Source organism: Ursus arctos, unplaced genomic scaffold (genome assembly GCF_023065955.2).
Source record: "Ursus arctos isolate Adak ecotype North America unplaced genomic scaffold, UrsArc2.0 scaffold_36, whole genome shotgun sequence".
In the NCBI taxonomy this organism is placed as follows: domain Eukaryota; kingdom Metazoa; phylum Chordata; class Mammalia; order Carnivora; family Ursidae; genus Ursus; species Ursus arctos.
In genome coordinates this window covers 20,270,277-20,283,095 of record NW_026623050.1, presented here as the reverse complement: position 1 = coordinate 20,283,095, position 12,819 = coordinate 20,270,277, and the positions used below count along the sequence as shown (strand labels likewise).

The window sequence follows — 12,819 nt, the reverse complement described above, 5'->3', positions numbered from 1 at the left end:
CCTTGTCTGACATCCTTGGTCAAATAGATGCACTTAACAGAATTAAATGAAACAGATTTTAGGATAATTGCATAGACCAATGAAAAAACTTGGCAAATTTGTTTTTTTTTTTTTTCCTTAAGTACATCCTAAATAATTTGAGTTTAGAATTTATAGAGGTTAGAAATGTAGTTTCAACTTCTTTAATTTTAAAATTAAGATGTTGTCACCTTTTAAAAAGTAATGAGTTCACAGTTTTATTAGCAGAGGGAGATGGCAGATTGGGTAGAGCCTAGAGCATAACAAGAGGATGTTAAGGTGAGAAAGATGAGGAACCTGTTTCATACTCATCTTCAGTCATTTCTCCAAGTATCTGACGAGGATCTTGACTTCCTTCCTCCCTTCCTCCCTTCCTTCCTTTCTTTTTTTAATTGTAGCTTCCTGGGTTGCATATGTTTATGGGCAGTGGGGTCAGATGGGGGGAGTGTGTGGATGGGGGTCCATGGATCTTTCAGCTTTTTTCCCCTCTCCTGATCTACACCATTGGGCTATGGAGTGGTTTTCCCCAGAGAATGCTAGCCTTACATGTACTGTTTAGGTCTGCAAAGAACTTAGAGAACTTCTGCATCCCAAGTCACCAAACCTCCTCATCCACTTCTTAGAAAGCTCCCCTGACCCACCCGACCCATATCTAGGTTAGGTGTTAAACTCAGGGGATCCTTCCATTATGCCAACTATAGGTACTCACCATACTTGGCATCTTGCTTCAGTGGTCCAAGAACTCTGTTAGATGGTTAACTCTGTGAGGGCAGGTGCTGTATCTGTCTTATTTGCATTTCTTTATCGTCTTGTACAGCGTGTGGTGGGTACTCACCTATTAAATGAATAAACAAACATATAATCCCTTATAAGACAGAACCTACAAAAGAACCAGACTTTTCTAGAGCTATAAACCCCCTTGATGCAGCATAGCAAAAATCAGATTTGTTCACCCTGCTTTAAACAAAAGGAAATGCCTATATTCTTCTCTCTGTCTCTGGATTGTTTGTACAAATTAGATCATGATTGTGGCTGGTTGGGTTTAGGTTCTGAACCAAGGTTTTGAGGTATGGGGTGACCTCTCTCACTGATAATGTTGAATTACAGAATGGGTATAAACAGCACTTTGCATCTTTCCAAATTGCCTATTTTTAAATCTGTTACCTCCAATTGCTAGGTGTTATAATGGGGGAGCCTGAGCTTTAGTACTTAAAGCCAAGAATCATTTTGAAAAGAAAATTCAAAAGATAGCTTAATAACTTTCTGATATTTCTCTAGGGGGTGAAACACTATTTCAATCGAAAAACTTTCTATGATAATTCTGCCTCTAGGAGACTGCATCTCAAGTAAACTTTTATTTAGCTCCCAAAAAGAAAAACCTTATATAAATGTAATGTGTTACATTTGAAGATTAGTTTTGGGTAATCACCTGAAATACCTGGCACTTATTAGATATTTCATTTTCTTATTCATTCAGTTATGTATGAATGACTCCTTCCCCACATCAGAACTGACAAGGAAGAAACAGAGTGACTTTGAAAGAAAAATCTTGGGTAGAAAGTATAAATCAAGAATAGAAGTTAGGAAGGTTAGAGAAGAAAAAAGACGAGAAAGCTACACAGATCAAAGGCAGAATGAATGTAAAACTTGTCAACTAACACACTGAAGGAGAAAAATTACATAATTTTCCCAATAGAAGCCAGAACAAAATTTGATAAAACAGATACTCATTCTTGGAAAACTAGGAATGAATAGATGGAGAACTTCCTTAACCCCCAAAAAGTAGCTACCAAAAATCTATAGCAAATGTTATCCTTAACAGCGAAATGTTAGAATCAAGACAACACTGTCTATTAAGTACTTTTGGAGGTCTAATTGGCACAGTAAGATAAGAAATATGAATAAAAAGCAGAAAGATTAGAAAAGAAAAAAATACAATTATTTTTTTCATCTATATTTAACAAATTGTTAGAACAAGTGTGACTAAGTAATAGAAGACATGTGTGTATATTTAAAAGATGTCCCATTGGTGACAAAAATATAAAGTATCAATAAGTCTGAAGATGTACAAAGTCTTTATGAAGAGAATTTATTTATTGACAACATTTTAAAAGTCATTAAAGAAGACCTAAATAAATGGAGAGACAGAAACTGTACGTGCACAGGTAGGTTCAAGATCATGAATATGTCAGTCTTCTCCCTTCGATTCATAGATTTTTCATGCAATCCCAATCAAAATCCCCATATGGTTTTTAAGGAACTTAGATGGAAGGATGAAGCGTTAAGAATGTCCCCAGTAAGGTCGGGGAAGACCAGTTCCCTGTACAGACAGTCCCTGTCTTATGATGATTTTTTTTTTTTAAGATTTTATTTATTTATTTGACAGAGATAGCCAGTGAGAGAGGGAACACAAGCAGGGGAAGTGGGAGAGGAAGAAGCAGGCTCATAGCGGAGGAGCCTGATGTGGGGCTCGATCCCATAACGCCGGGATCACGCCCTGAGCCGAAGGCAGACGCTTAACCGCTGTGCCATCCAGGCGCCCCTGTCTTATGATGATTTGACCTAAGAATTTTTGACTTGATGGAGGTGGGAAAGCAATATGCATCAGTTGAAACTGCACTTTGAATATTGAATTTTGATCTTTTCCCAGTCTAACAATTTGGTGGGGTACTCTTTTGTGATGCTGGGTAGCCAGAGTGAGCCTCAGCTCCCAGTCGGCCACATGATCACCAGGGTAAACAACTCATGCATTTAAAACCATTCTGTACCCAGACAGCCACTCTGTTTTTCACTTTCAGTGCAGTATTCTGTCAATTACACGAGATAGTCAACACTTTATTATAAAATAGGCTTTGTGTTAGATGATTTCGCCCAACTATAGGCTAATGTAAGTATTCTGAACACTTTTAAGGTGACCTAGGCTAAGCTTTGAGGTTCCGTAGATTAGGTGTATTTAGTGCATTTTTGACTTAAAGATATTTTAATTTATGATGGGTTTATCAGGACATAACCCCATTGTAAGTTGAGGAAGACCTGTATAATGAAGTCATAGTAAATAAAGCCTTGTGACATTGGCCCAGGGATAGTAAAAATGACCAGGAACAAAAGAGAGAGCCCTGAAACAGATCTGCCCATACATAGTGAATCACTAGGGAAAGGATAGTTTTTTCCAATGAATGGTACTAGGACGATTAGATATCCTTCAGGGAAAAATAATGAAATTGGATCCCTACATACACCTTAAAGAATTTCCAGTGGATTAAAGATTTTAATGTGAAAGGCACCACACTTAGGAAAATATAGAAGACTATCTTTATCACTTTAGGTAAAGAAGGATTTCTTTTGCGACTTGAAGATTAAGAGCCATTAAAAAAGTGAAAAGATGAACTACAAACAGGAAGCAGCTATTTGCAACATCTGTAACTGACAAAGGACTAGTATCTGGAATTTATGAAGAACTCCTGCGTGTCCATAAGAAAAAGATAACGCAAAAGAAAAATAGGGAAAGGACATGAGTGTGTTTCCATAAGAAAAAATGGAATGGCCAGCAAATTAAATGTGCTTAACCACATTAGCAGTTAGAGAAACGCTAATTTAGATCACAATGTGTTACCATTTTGAGAATTTTGACAACAAACACCAGATCTTGGTAAAAGTGTGAAGTTGGGCGTGTAAAACAACTGTCTTGGACAACTATCTGGCATTATCTTATATAATCGAGCAGGTACGTACCTATGCTCCAGGAATTTCACTCTTTGGTGCCTGTCTTAGAGCAGAGCTTCCTCTTTTGTATGCCCTGAATTGGTCTAGATGGGTCGAGATACTGAACGCCTCTTCTCCCACGGTGGGTGAGTCGGTCTGGCATTGCTGGAGCCCCCAAGTCTGTTGCCTTTGATCATGAGCATTTCTTCAGCTTGTCATACAAATAGCAGGAAAAAGGTTAGGAAGCAATTTTCTAGAGAGACTCTTGCTAGCGTACAGCAGAAGATGTGCACATGCATATTTATAGCGGTATTGTTTTAAATGAGAACAAAAACATGGGGGCATATGCTTTAGTTCTGCTAATTCTCCTCTGAAAACCCGCTGGCATTAAGTAATTAGAGAAGGGCTTTGGCATGTAATTTCTTAATATCAGTGGTAAAAGTAGTAATTCTTTCAAGCCAAGAAAGAGAGGCAGAGGAAGACGCTGAATGAAAATGATATTACTCCTGGTCAGTATGTGTTTTCATCAGCGTGTGCTTAGATAGGTGGTGCCTGATGATGGGCAAGGCTCTGAGCTTTGAAACTGAGTGGGTGCCTTAATGTCAGCTCCCCAAAGGAGAGAATACTGTGGAGGCAAAGTGACATCCAGCTCTCTTCCTGACATTGCCCTTTTACTCATGCCAGATAAAAAGTACCTTACAACAGAGGACTGCAAACAAAATTTTGTCAGAACAGCGGGGACTGCCCACCATGTCCCATGTAATTTAGTTTGGCTGAGAATCCCTGCTGTGATCCTTGGTCTTGTGTGTTCCCTCTTCGGTGGTGGATACAGTCATGGCCCTCTTTTTTTTGACATTCCTCCATCGGCCTCCCTGCCTCTGTCCCAAGGACAGAGATAAATGTGGGGCCCTAGGGAATGGAGGTGGTTTTCAGGCATTTCTGTGTTGTGTTTTGGCTGACCCCTTAACATTCCACCTGTCCTAATCCAATCTCATCATCTTTCCCCTCCAAAAACCTGATACTCACCATGAAAATCTTATGTCCACTCCAGCTTTTTCCCTTCCCCCACTTCAATGGCCTGTTTCTGTCTGCAATACCACTTTGCTCTCTGGTCACGCAGTTTCATTCTTCTTTTTTTTAAAGATATTATTTATTTATGTGAGAGAGAGAGAGAGAGAGAACAAGCATGAGGAGGAGCAGAGGGAGAAGGACAAGCAGACTCTGAGCTGATGCAGAGACCCATGTGGGGCCCAGTCTCAGGACCCTGAGATCATGACCTGAGCCGAAACCAAGTGCCGGATGCTCAACGAACTGAGCCACCGAGGTGTCCCATCCAGTTTCATTTTCTGGAGCTCTTTGTCTTTGCTGCTTTCTCTTCTAACCACTGTGGTACTGCATTCTATTATTTTTAAATTAACATCTGTTGGATTCCTTCCACATCATTCCCGCTGCTGGTGCCCTTGTCTAGGCTCTCCTCTTTAAGGAGTGAGGGGTGATACAAGCAATAGCTGCTGCTATGACCCCACTTAACTTTTTCATGGTTAGACCCTGGGCTCTGAACCTAGAATCAGGGAATAGAATGTTTTCTAGGAAAGAGACTGGAGTTGAAACCTCTTATTTCATATTTGAGGAAACAAGGCCTGGAGAGGGATAGTGACCCATGGTGGGTAGCACACAGATAGTAGCAGAGCCAGAACTAGAAACCCACACACTGATTGGTCATCCAGCCCTCTTCAACTTGCTGTGTTACCTTATGAGCATTCCTTTGAATTTATAGTTGCTTGTCTTACGTCTCTCTGACTAAATTTTTAGGGGAAGAATTATTTCTTAGTCATATTTGTAGCCTTAGAAGTAGTCGACAGGGCTTCTCAATACTTGTTAAATTAAAGTCAAAACATGCCCGTGCACCAGACAAGCTTTTTCTTTCTTTCCTATTCCTGACCACCTTGCTGAATCCTTCTTGGTTTGGAAGGTTTTCAGCTCAGGCTCTGGCTCCTGCTTGAAGACTTGGTCAGCGAATTCTGTCTTTCTGACCTCCCAGAGTCTATTTGTCTTGTAAAACCACTATCTTACAGGTACCCAGCCGTTTATAGTTTATAAAATGCTTTCACATAATGTATTCTTTAGTCCCTCCACTAACCTTGCTAGATAAATATTCCCATATTGAGGAAACAGACCAGGAGAGGTTATGTGACTTGCCATAGGTCACACAGCTAGGGAGTAAGTAGCAGAGTTCGGGTCTTCTGACTTCAAGCCCTTTGCACTTTTGTTGTCCTATGCTGGGTGGTCTACATAGCATGCTAGACATTTTGCTTCCTGTTTATCTTATTTGTCCTTTGTTGAAAATCAGTTCATTTTGTTTCCTCGTCCCAGCTACCAACTTACTGAGGAGAGCGTCTGGGTCACGTATCTCTTTCATGCCATTCAATTGCTAGCACAATACCGGGCAACATCTCAGTTGCTTATCAAATACTGTTGAGTTGAACACAAATACAATTTAGTTTACCAAAACAGAGCGGCTATCAGTGGAGACCCAAGACACTTTTTGGGGTCACTCCTGGATGAAATCAGCAACGAACAGAGGGAACCAGAGGAAGGAAGAGGCTGTTAGAGAAAGCCAGATGGTAAACACAATTAGCGGTTGAGTGACAGTCTGGTTATGAGGGGTGGTGGACAAGGAATCCACAAGAAGACAGTCTTCAGGAAATGTGCAAGTTTCCTGGAGAGTTGAGACACGTTCGTGGGAATGGAGAGGAGTACTTAACGTAGCATAGTACTCCTACAAGTTAAGCAAGGCAAAGCACTCATACATAGTGAGAAAATGTTGGTTAAAAGAATATCCAGAGTAGGATGTGGCTTATGAAGGCAGGTTTCCAGGGTGAGAGTAGGGTAGGCAGAGGAGCATTGGGCTTAGTTTGTGGTTATTCTGTTAATTACTTGAGGCTGTGAGAAAAGGAACATAAACAGGTAAGGATGTTTCCTTTGAAACAACTTCCCTTCCTTTTCCCCGACTATGGCAATCAGTAGCGCCTCACCCTTGAGCCCTGGTGTCAGAAGTGCAGGGAACCCAAATAATAATGCATGTCATTCTTATGTATTTACCCTATAAATTAGTGAGATGCTTCAGGAATTTCAGTACTTTGATAACTAAACTATATTTCCAAACTCTATTTCTTTTTCTTGAAAGGATCACAAAAATCCACTGACCATATGCCCCACATTTTGGTTTGGAAAATCACACTGCATCTCCTGAGTTCTTAAACATTTTGCATTCTGAACAAAAGGAAAAACCTCTTCTACTAGAATGGATATGAAAAATGTCCAGTTTCCTAATAGTAGACGCCTACACGTGTTCTTTTATGAGCTTCTGTCTCCTGCAAAGAACATAAGATTAAGTGCTTTTAGATTAGTGGTGATAGAGCTTTAATATCTGTTCTTTCCTGTGTCAAAATGTTCACAGTTTAGAATTATTTTGCAGGAGCTGAAGCAATGTGTATTTCCACTACTCAGAGGCACCAGCAATTAAGGGAAATTATTTCAAATTAAAAATTGTAATTTCTACGCAGTGGAATCTGAAATGTGAATATGTAAAGCCTCTTCTGGGGCATTCATATATGAATTTTTAGGGTGATTTCTCCTTAAAAATTGATTAATATCATTGGCATCTATTGTTAGAAGTTTTAGTTTATTTTTAAAGCTTGATAGCTATATAGCAATTGTATTTTTATGTGATATGCAAATATATGGGGAAGTTCTAATTTATATTTTTAATTTTTTAATTTTTTAAAGATTTTATTTATTTATTTGATAGAGAAAGAGACAGCCAGTGAGAGAGGGAACACAAGCAGGGGGAGTGGGAGAGGAAGAAGCAGGCTCCCAGGGGTGCAGGGAGCCCGATGTGGGGCTCGATCCCAGGACTCTGGGATCACTCCCTGAGCCAAAGGCAGATGCTTAATGACTGAGCCACCCAGGCACTCCGGGAAAGTTCTAATTTAAAATGGAAACCATTGAGGCACCTGGGTGGCTCAGTCAGTTAGGTGTCTGCCTTCAGCTCAGGTCATGATCCCAGGGTCCTGGAATCAAGTCCTGCATCGGGTTCCCCGCTCAGTAGAAAGCCCGCTTCTCCCTCTGCCTGCCGCTCTCCCTGCTTGTGCCCTGTCTCTCTCTCTCTCTCTCTCTGTCAAATTAATAAATACGAACTCCTAAAAAAATAAATAAAAAGGATACCATTGATAACATTGCTTTTGTCGGTTTTTTGTTTGTTGTTTTATGGAAAGATAATTCCCGAGGTCAAAACATTCAACTTACAAACTTTTACAGTCAAATTTGTTGGTATGTGGAAGTTAACTTTATATTTTAAAAAAGTGGCCTTATTAAAACATGTTTATAGACTTGTGAGATTGATTTTTCCTGTGTGACTTATAAAACCTTTTCTTACTACTTTACAATCACCTCTCATATATAGAGTCTCATTTCAATTTCAATAAAAAATTTAATATCATTTGCTTCTTGAATGTCCTCCAGCCACTCAAACAAAATGTCTGAAGTCATTGCTTATCAATTTCTTATAAATTTGTGGATTCTTAACATCCTCACAGTATTTTGTCATGTGCTTCATGGTCTTGTCTATAATTTTCTTTACCCTCTTAGCTTGTTCTCTTGCTGATTCATAGTCAGAATTTTTATTTTGTGTTAGTTAATCTATATTGAGGTTTCTTTATCCACTCCTTTTATTTTTTTTATTTATATTTTTTTAATGATTTTTTTATTATATTATGTTAGTCACCATACAGTACATCCCCGGTTTCCGATGTAAGGCTTGATGATTCATTAGTTGCGTATAACACCCAGTGCACCATGCAATACGTGCCCTCCTTACTACCCATCACCGGTCTATCCCATTCCCCCGCCCCCCCGCCCCTCTGAGGTCCTCAGTTTCTCATAGTCCATAGTCTCTCATGTTTCATTCCCCCTTCTGATTACCCCCCCCTTTCTTTATCCCTTTCTTCCCCTACCGATCATCCTAGTTCTTATGTTCCATAGATGTATCCACTCCTTTTAAAACAAGGCCTTCCAGACCTTTCTGAGTGACCATCTTGCCTACTCACTTTAGACTCTATATACTCAGACTCCTGCCTTAAAATATCATTCAGAAAACAGGAGCTTGGTTCTCATAGGTGCCTCATCTCAGGCTTGGCTAATGACAAAGACAGATATGGCTTTGGGGAACCAAATGCTAACCTGGATGCTTGGCTTTCCCTTTGCCCAGGGTAAAAGGAGGAAACTTAGTGAAGGAATCTGGTTGGAACAATTAGGGAGCCTCGGAAATTGGATAGGCTAACAGGGGAGGGCAAGTGGTTGGAAAAAATGACCCTGACTTAGAAGGTTAGAGAATCTCTTTGGTTTTTGATAAAGCAACAATTGCTAAGGGCCTTTTCTAGGTGTTGCTCCTGCTGGCTGTAATGAGCTAAAAGGTCTCTCCGGTCTGTATGACTAGATGTTCTCCTGAATTTCTGGAACACTCGCCCACAATCCATAAGCTACTTCTCCCCTTTTTGATCGATTCCTTACCTTGTTGGTGGTTGACTTTGACATGACGTGGACCACCTTCCTGTCTGGGAACCTCCATTTGTATTTAACCCCTTGTGTCTGGCATTGGTTCTGTGTCACCTTCACATGAGGCTGCCTGCTCTGATGGGCAACACCAGAGGTTACTCTTTTCCTATTTTCCCCATGCCCCTTCCTGCTTCCCTGGAACTCCCTAATAGTTTTAAGTAGCAATGCTTTGGCATAAAAACATCCCTCGTGACATAGCCGTTAGCTAGAACAAGGGTTTTTGTGGATAAAATATAATACTAGCCATTTCTCCTGAATTCATAGAAAAAAATCAGGTTAGAGGAGAGAATCTTCAGTTTTTCTCCCATCAGTATTAAAAAAAAACACCTTGTGCCCTATGCTATTCTCATTATAATTTGGTTTAAAGTGGCTTTGGACATAGCACAAAATAATATATTCTCAGTTATTTTAAGTTTGCTATGTCAACGTTTTATTCTGTTCTTCAGAACGTATCTTGACTTTTGAGGGCTCCAAGCACAACTTCTTGAGTCTATTGAGGCTAATCTGGGTATATTTTCTGATGGCCTCAATGTGTCCGTTATACCTTTAAGGAAAGGATCACCAGTGTAGCTGGTTATAAACATCCTTCCGTCAGTTTGCATTTTCAAGGACACTGGTTCCTATCCCAAAGTGGGTTATGTGGGGGCAGTGCTGCCTCTTGGTTCACTTCCGGCCAGTTTGATCTGGCTTTTCCCAGGACTATTTAGACTTAGACCCAGAGCTCTTCCTTTCCTGTGGGTGACCCAATGAGCATTGTCTCCAAGACTCTTTCTTATAGGTTTACCTTACTCTTTCAGGCTTTAGGTAGCCCTTCTTGGAGTCCTCACCAGGGACACCCAGTACATTTTAGGTTTTCCCTCCCAGGTGAGAGGACTCCTAATATTGTGGTAAGTGGGGGGAGATCCAAGAGATGACATCTTTAGGGGATGTTCAACAGAAAAGCCTGGCAGGCCTTCCAAATGAGTTGTCAGTCTAAGGGGTTTAGGCAGACAGGAAGTGTTTGGGTATGAAGGCAAATGAGATGATTCAGAGCTGGGTTGAAGGTAGAGCTTTCCTCATTGGTTTCCAAATGTGTACAAAAGAGCTCTTGTTAGTCCTTATCGGGCCACAGGCCTTGGAGGTCAGGTTTCCTACCCATCTTTTCATCAGAATGGTTCCACTCTCATTGCTTTTATATGTTGGAGTGCCATGTAAGAGTTCGTTTGAAGAAACTTGCTAAAGAAAGTTTGTTACTAACTAGACCAAAGCAGTTTCCTGAGGCAGTGAAAGGTTTGCTATAATGACATTATATAGGTTTTCTGAGACCCTGTGCAGGAATATCCAGCTGGCTGTGAAGATACTGATTTGCTACAGACAAGAAGTAACCCAAACTTAGAATAGCTCTAGCATGTTTATAGAAGTCCAACAAAACCCCCCAAACATAAAATCATCTCTATAGTGGTCTATAATTGAATGTTTATTTTATGTAATTATATAGAAGAACTGAATTTTATTGCACTTACATCCTGCTTTTTATTTTTATAATTGAATGCTTTGATGCAACATATTGTGTTCATTTCTTATTCAACTGACTGTCCTAAAGGATGAAAGCAAACGTGCCAATAAATGTGCCTGAGCTTTGCTGTCATGTATTGAGTGCGGCTTGCACGTGCTTCTTTAAATAATTTCACAAGAGTGGACACATGAATCCACTCTGAATTAAAAGAAAAAGAGAGAGAGAAAGAAAAAGAAAAAAGCCTAGTGCAAATTATAGCCTTCTAAATTAATGACACATTTATAGAAATTTCAAATAACATATATGCTATAAAGGCAGAAGCAAATAATAGCCCAGCAGCATAAGTGAACAATTTGGAGGTCTCTAAATCTGGTATATAAATCATTTGACCGTCAGAGTTTTTAGTCCATTCAAAAAAATAACAATAAAGGGAAAAACGGATATTTTGAATAAAAGTTTGCAGAACTCTTAAAGTACCTCCATGGATCTCAGAGTTCTGCAGGACACAAATTGAAGACCACAGATTTAATACCTCTCTGAATAGCTTGTTCTTCTATGATGCTTTATATTCATCTCCTTTAGGACATTACCTTTTACTTATTTTATAAAAATAAATATGATCCGGTTTCTTAACACACCTTTCTCAGAAACGAACAGATAAAAGAGCAAAACATAAAACTGTATCAGATTGAAGAACACAATTAACGAGCTGGAACTCGTATGTATGTAGTTCTGCATACCACAGGGCATACAAATATTTTTTTAAAAAAATCATGGAACAGTCATAAAACTTATCTTAACAAATCTGGTATTTGTTATTATGCAGATCACATTTATTGACCAAAATGCAGTAAAATTAGAAATCAACAGCAACAGCTCAGTAGCCAACTGTGATCAGACAGGTCGATTTAGAAATTGGCTGGATAGTTGCAAGTACGTTGTAGTTCCTCAGTCCTTTTGCATAAGTAAACCCAAGACACACCCCATTCTATAAACAGCTGCTGACAGAAATGTAAACAGTCCATTACAAGACTGCCTCCTGAATAGGTGAAACAAGGAAAGACTTCCCGAGAATCAATAAGAAGTACATCCGATTAGACCTTACCCATTAGGTGAGTTTTCTTTCCTTCTAATTCAGCTGAATATGATACTATTTAGGGAGCAGTTCGACACATGCTATGAATACACTGCTGAGAGACTAGACCTGAAGGGGACCAAAAAGACCTACAGCCAGTCTGTACCTTATTGACATCTAATGGGCAGGGCTGAGAATCTTAATGTCAGTGTTTAATGGTGCTAAAGCATCAGGAAATAGTTTGATATTCTGAGCCTGTTTCAAAGTTGTTGTTTTTTTTTTTCTAATTCTTATATTTCTGGGACGCCTGGGTGGCTCAGTCGGTTAAGCATTTGCCTTTGGGTCGGGTCATGATCCCAGGTCCTGGGATTGAGTTCCACATCGGGCTCCTTGCTCATCGGGGAGCCTGCTTCTCCCTCTGCCTACTGCTCCCCTTGCTTGTGCACTCTCTCTGACAAATAAATAAGTAAAATCTTTAAAAAAATTCTTATTTTTAAAATTTCTTTAAAAATTGAGGTGTAATACAATATAATTCTAATACAATGTATCGGTTTCAGGCATACAACATGATTCAATATTTGCATATATTGCAAAATGATCACCACAATGAGTCTTGTTAACATCTGTCACCATACATACAGAGTTTTTTGTATGATGAGAACTTCTAAGATTTACTCTCTTAGCAAGTTTCAAATATGCAGTCCAGTGTTATTAGTTGTAGTCACCATGCGGTATATTACATCCCTCTAACTTATTTATTTCATAACTGGAAGTTTATACCTTTTGACTCCTTTCACCCATTTTGTCCACCACCCATTCCCTGCCTCTGGCAGTCATCAATCTGTATCCATGAGCTTGGTTTCTTTTTGTTTTTGGGTTTTTTTTTTTATTCCACATATAAGCGAGATCATAC

The 12,819-nt window shown here is 39.5% G+C and overlaps 1 protein-coding gene across 6 annotated transcripts in view; it reads left to right on the top strand.

Annotated features, from left to right (window-relative positions):
• The window catches only part of RAB27A (RAB27A, member RAS oncogene family), an 83,657-nt gene that overhangs the window by 33,606 nt on the left and 37,232 nt on the right, over window positions 1-12,819 (top strand). Inside the window, exon 1 of one of the 6 annotated variants that reach the window (XM_057306329.1) lies at window positions 11,920-11,943. The exons of the other annotated variants lie outside the window; for them this stretch is intronic. The gene's annotated coding sequence lies outside the window, so the exon portion shown is untranslated. Of the gene's footprint in view, window positions 1-11,919; window positions 11,944-12,819 lie in introns of those variants that run through there. 6 annotated transcript variants of the gene reach the window in all.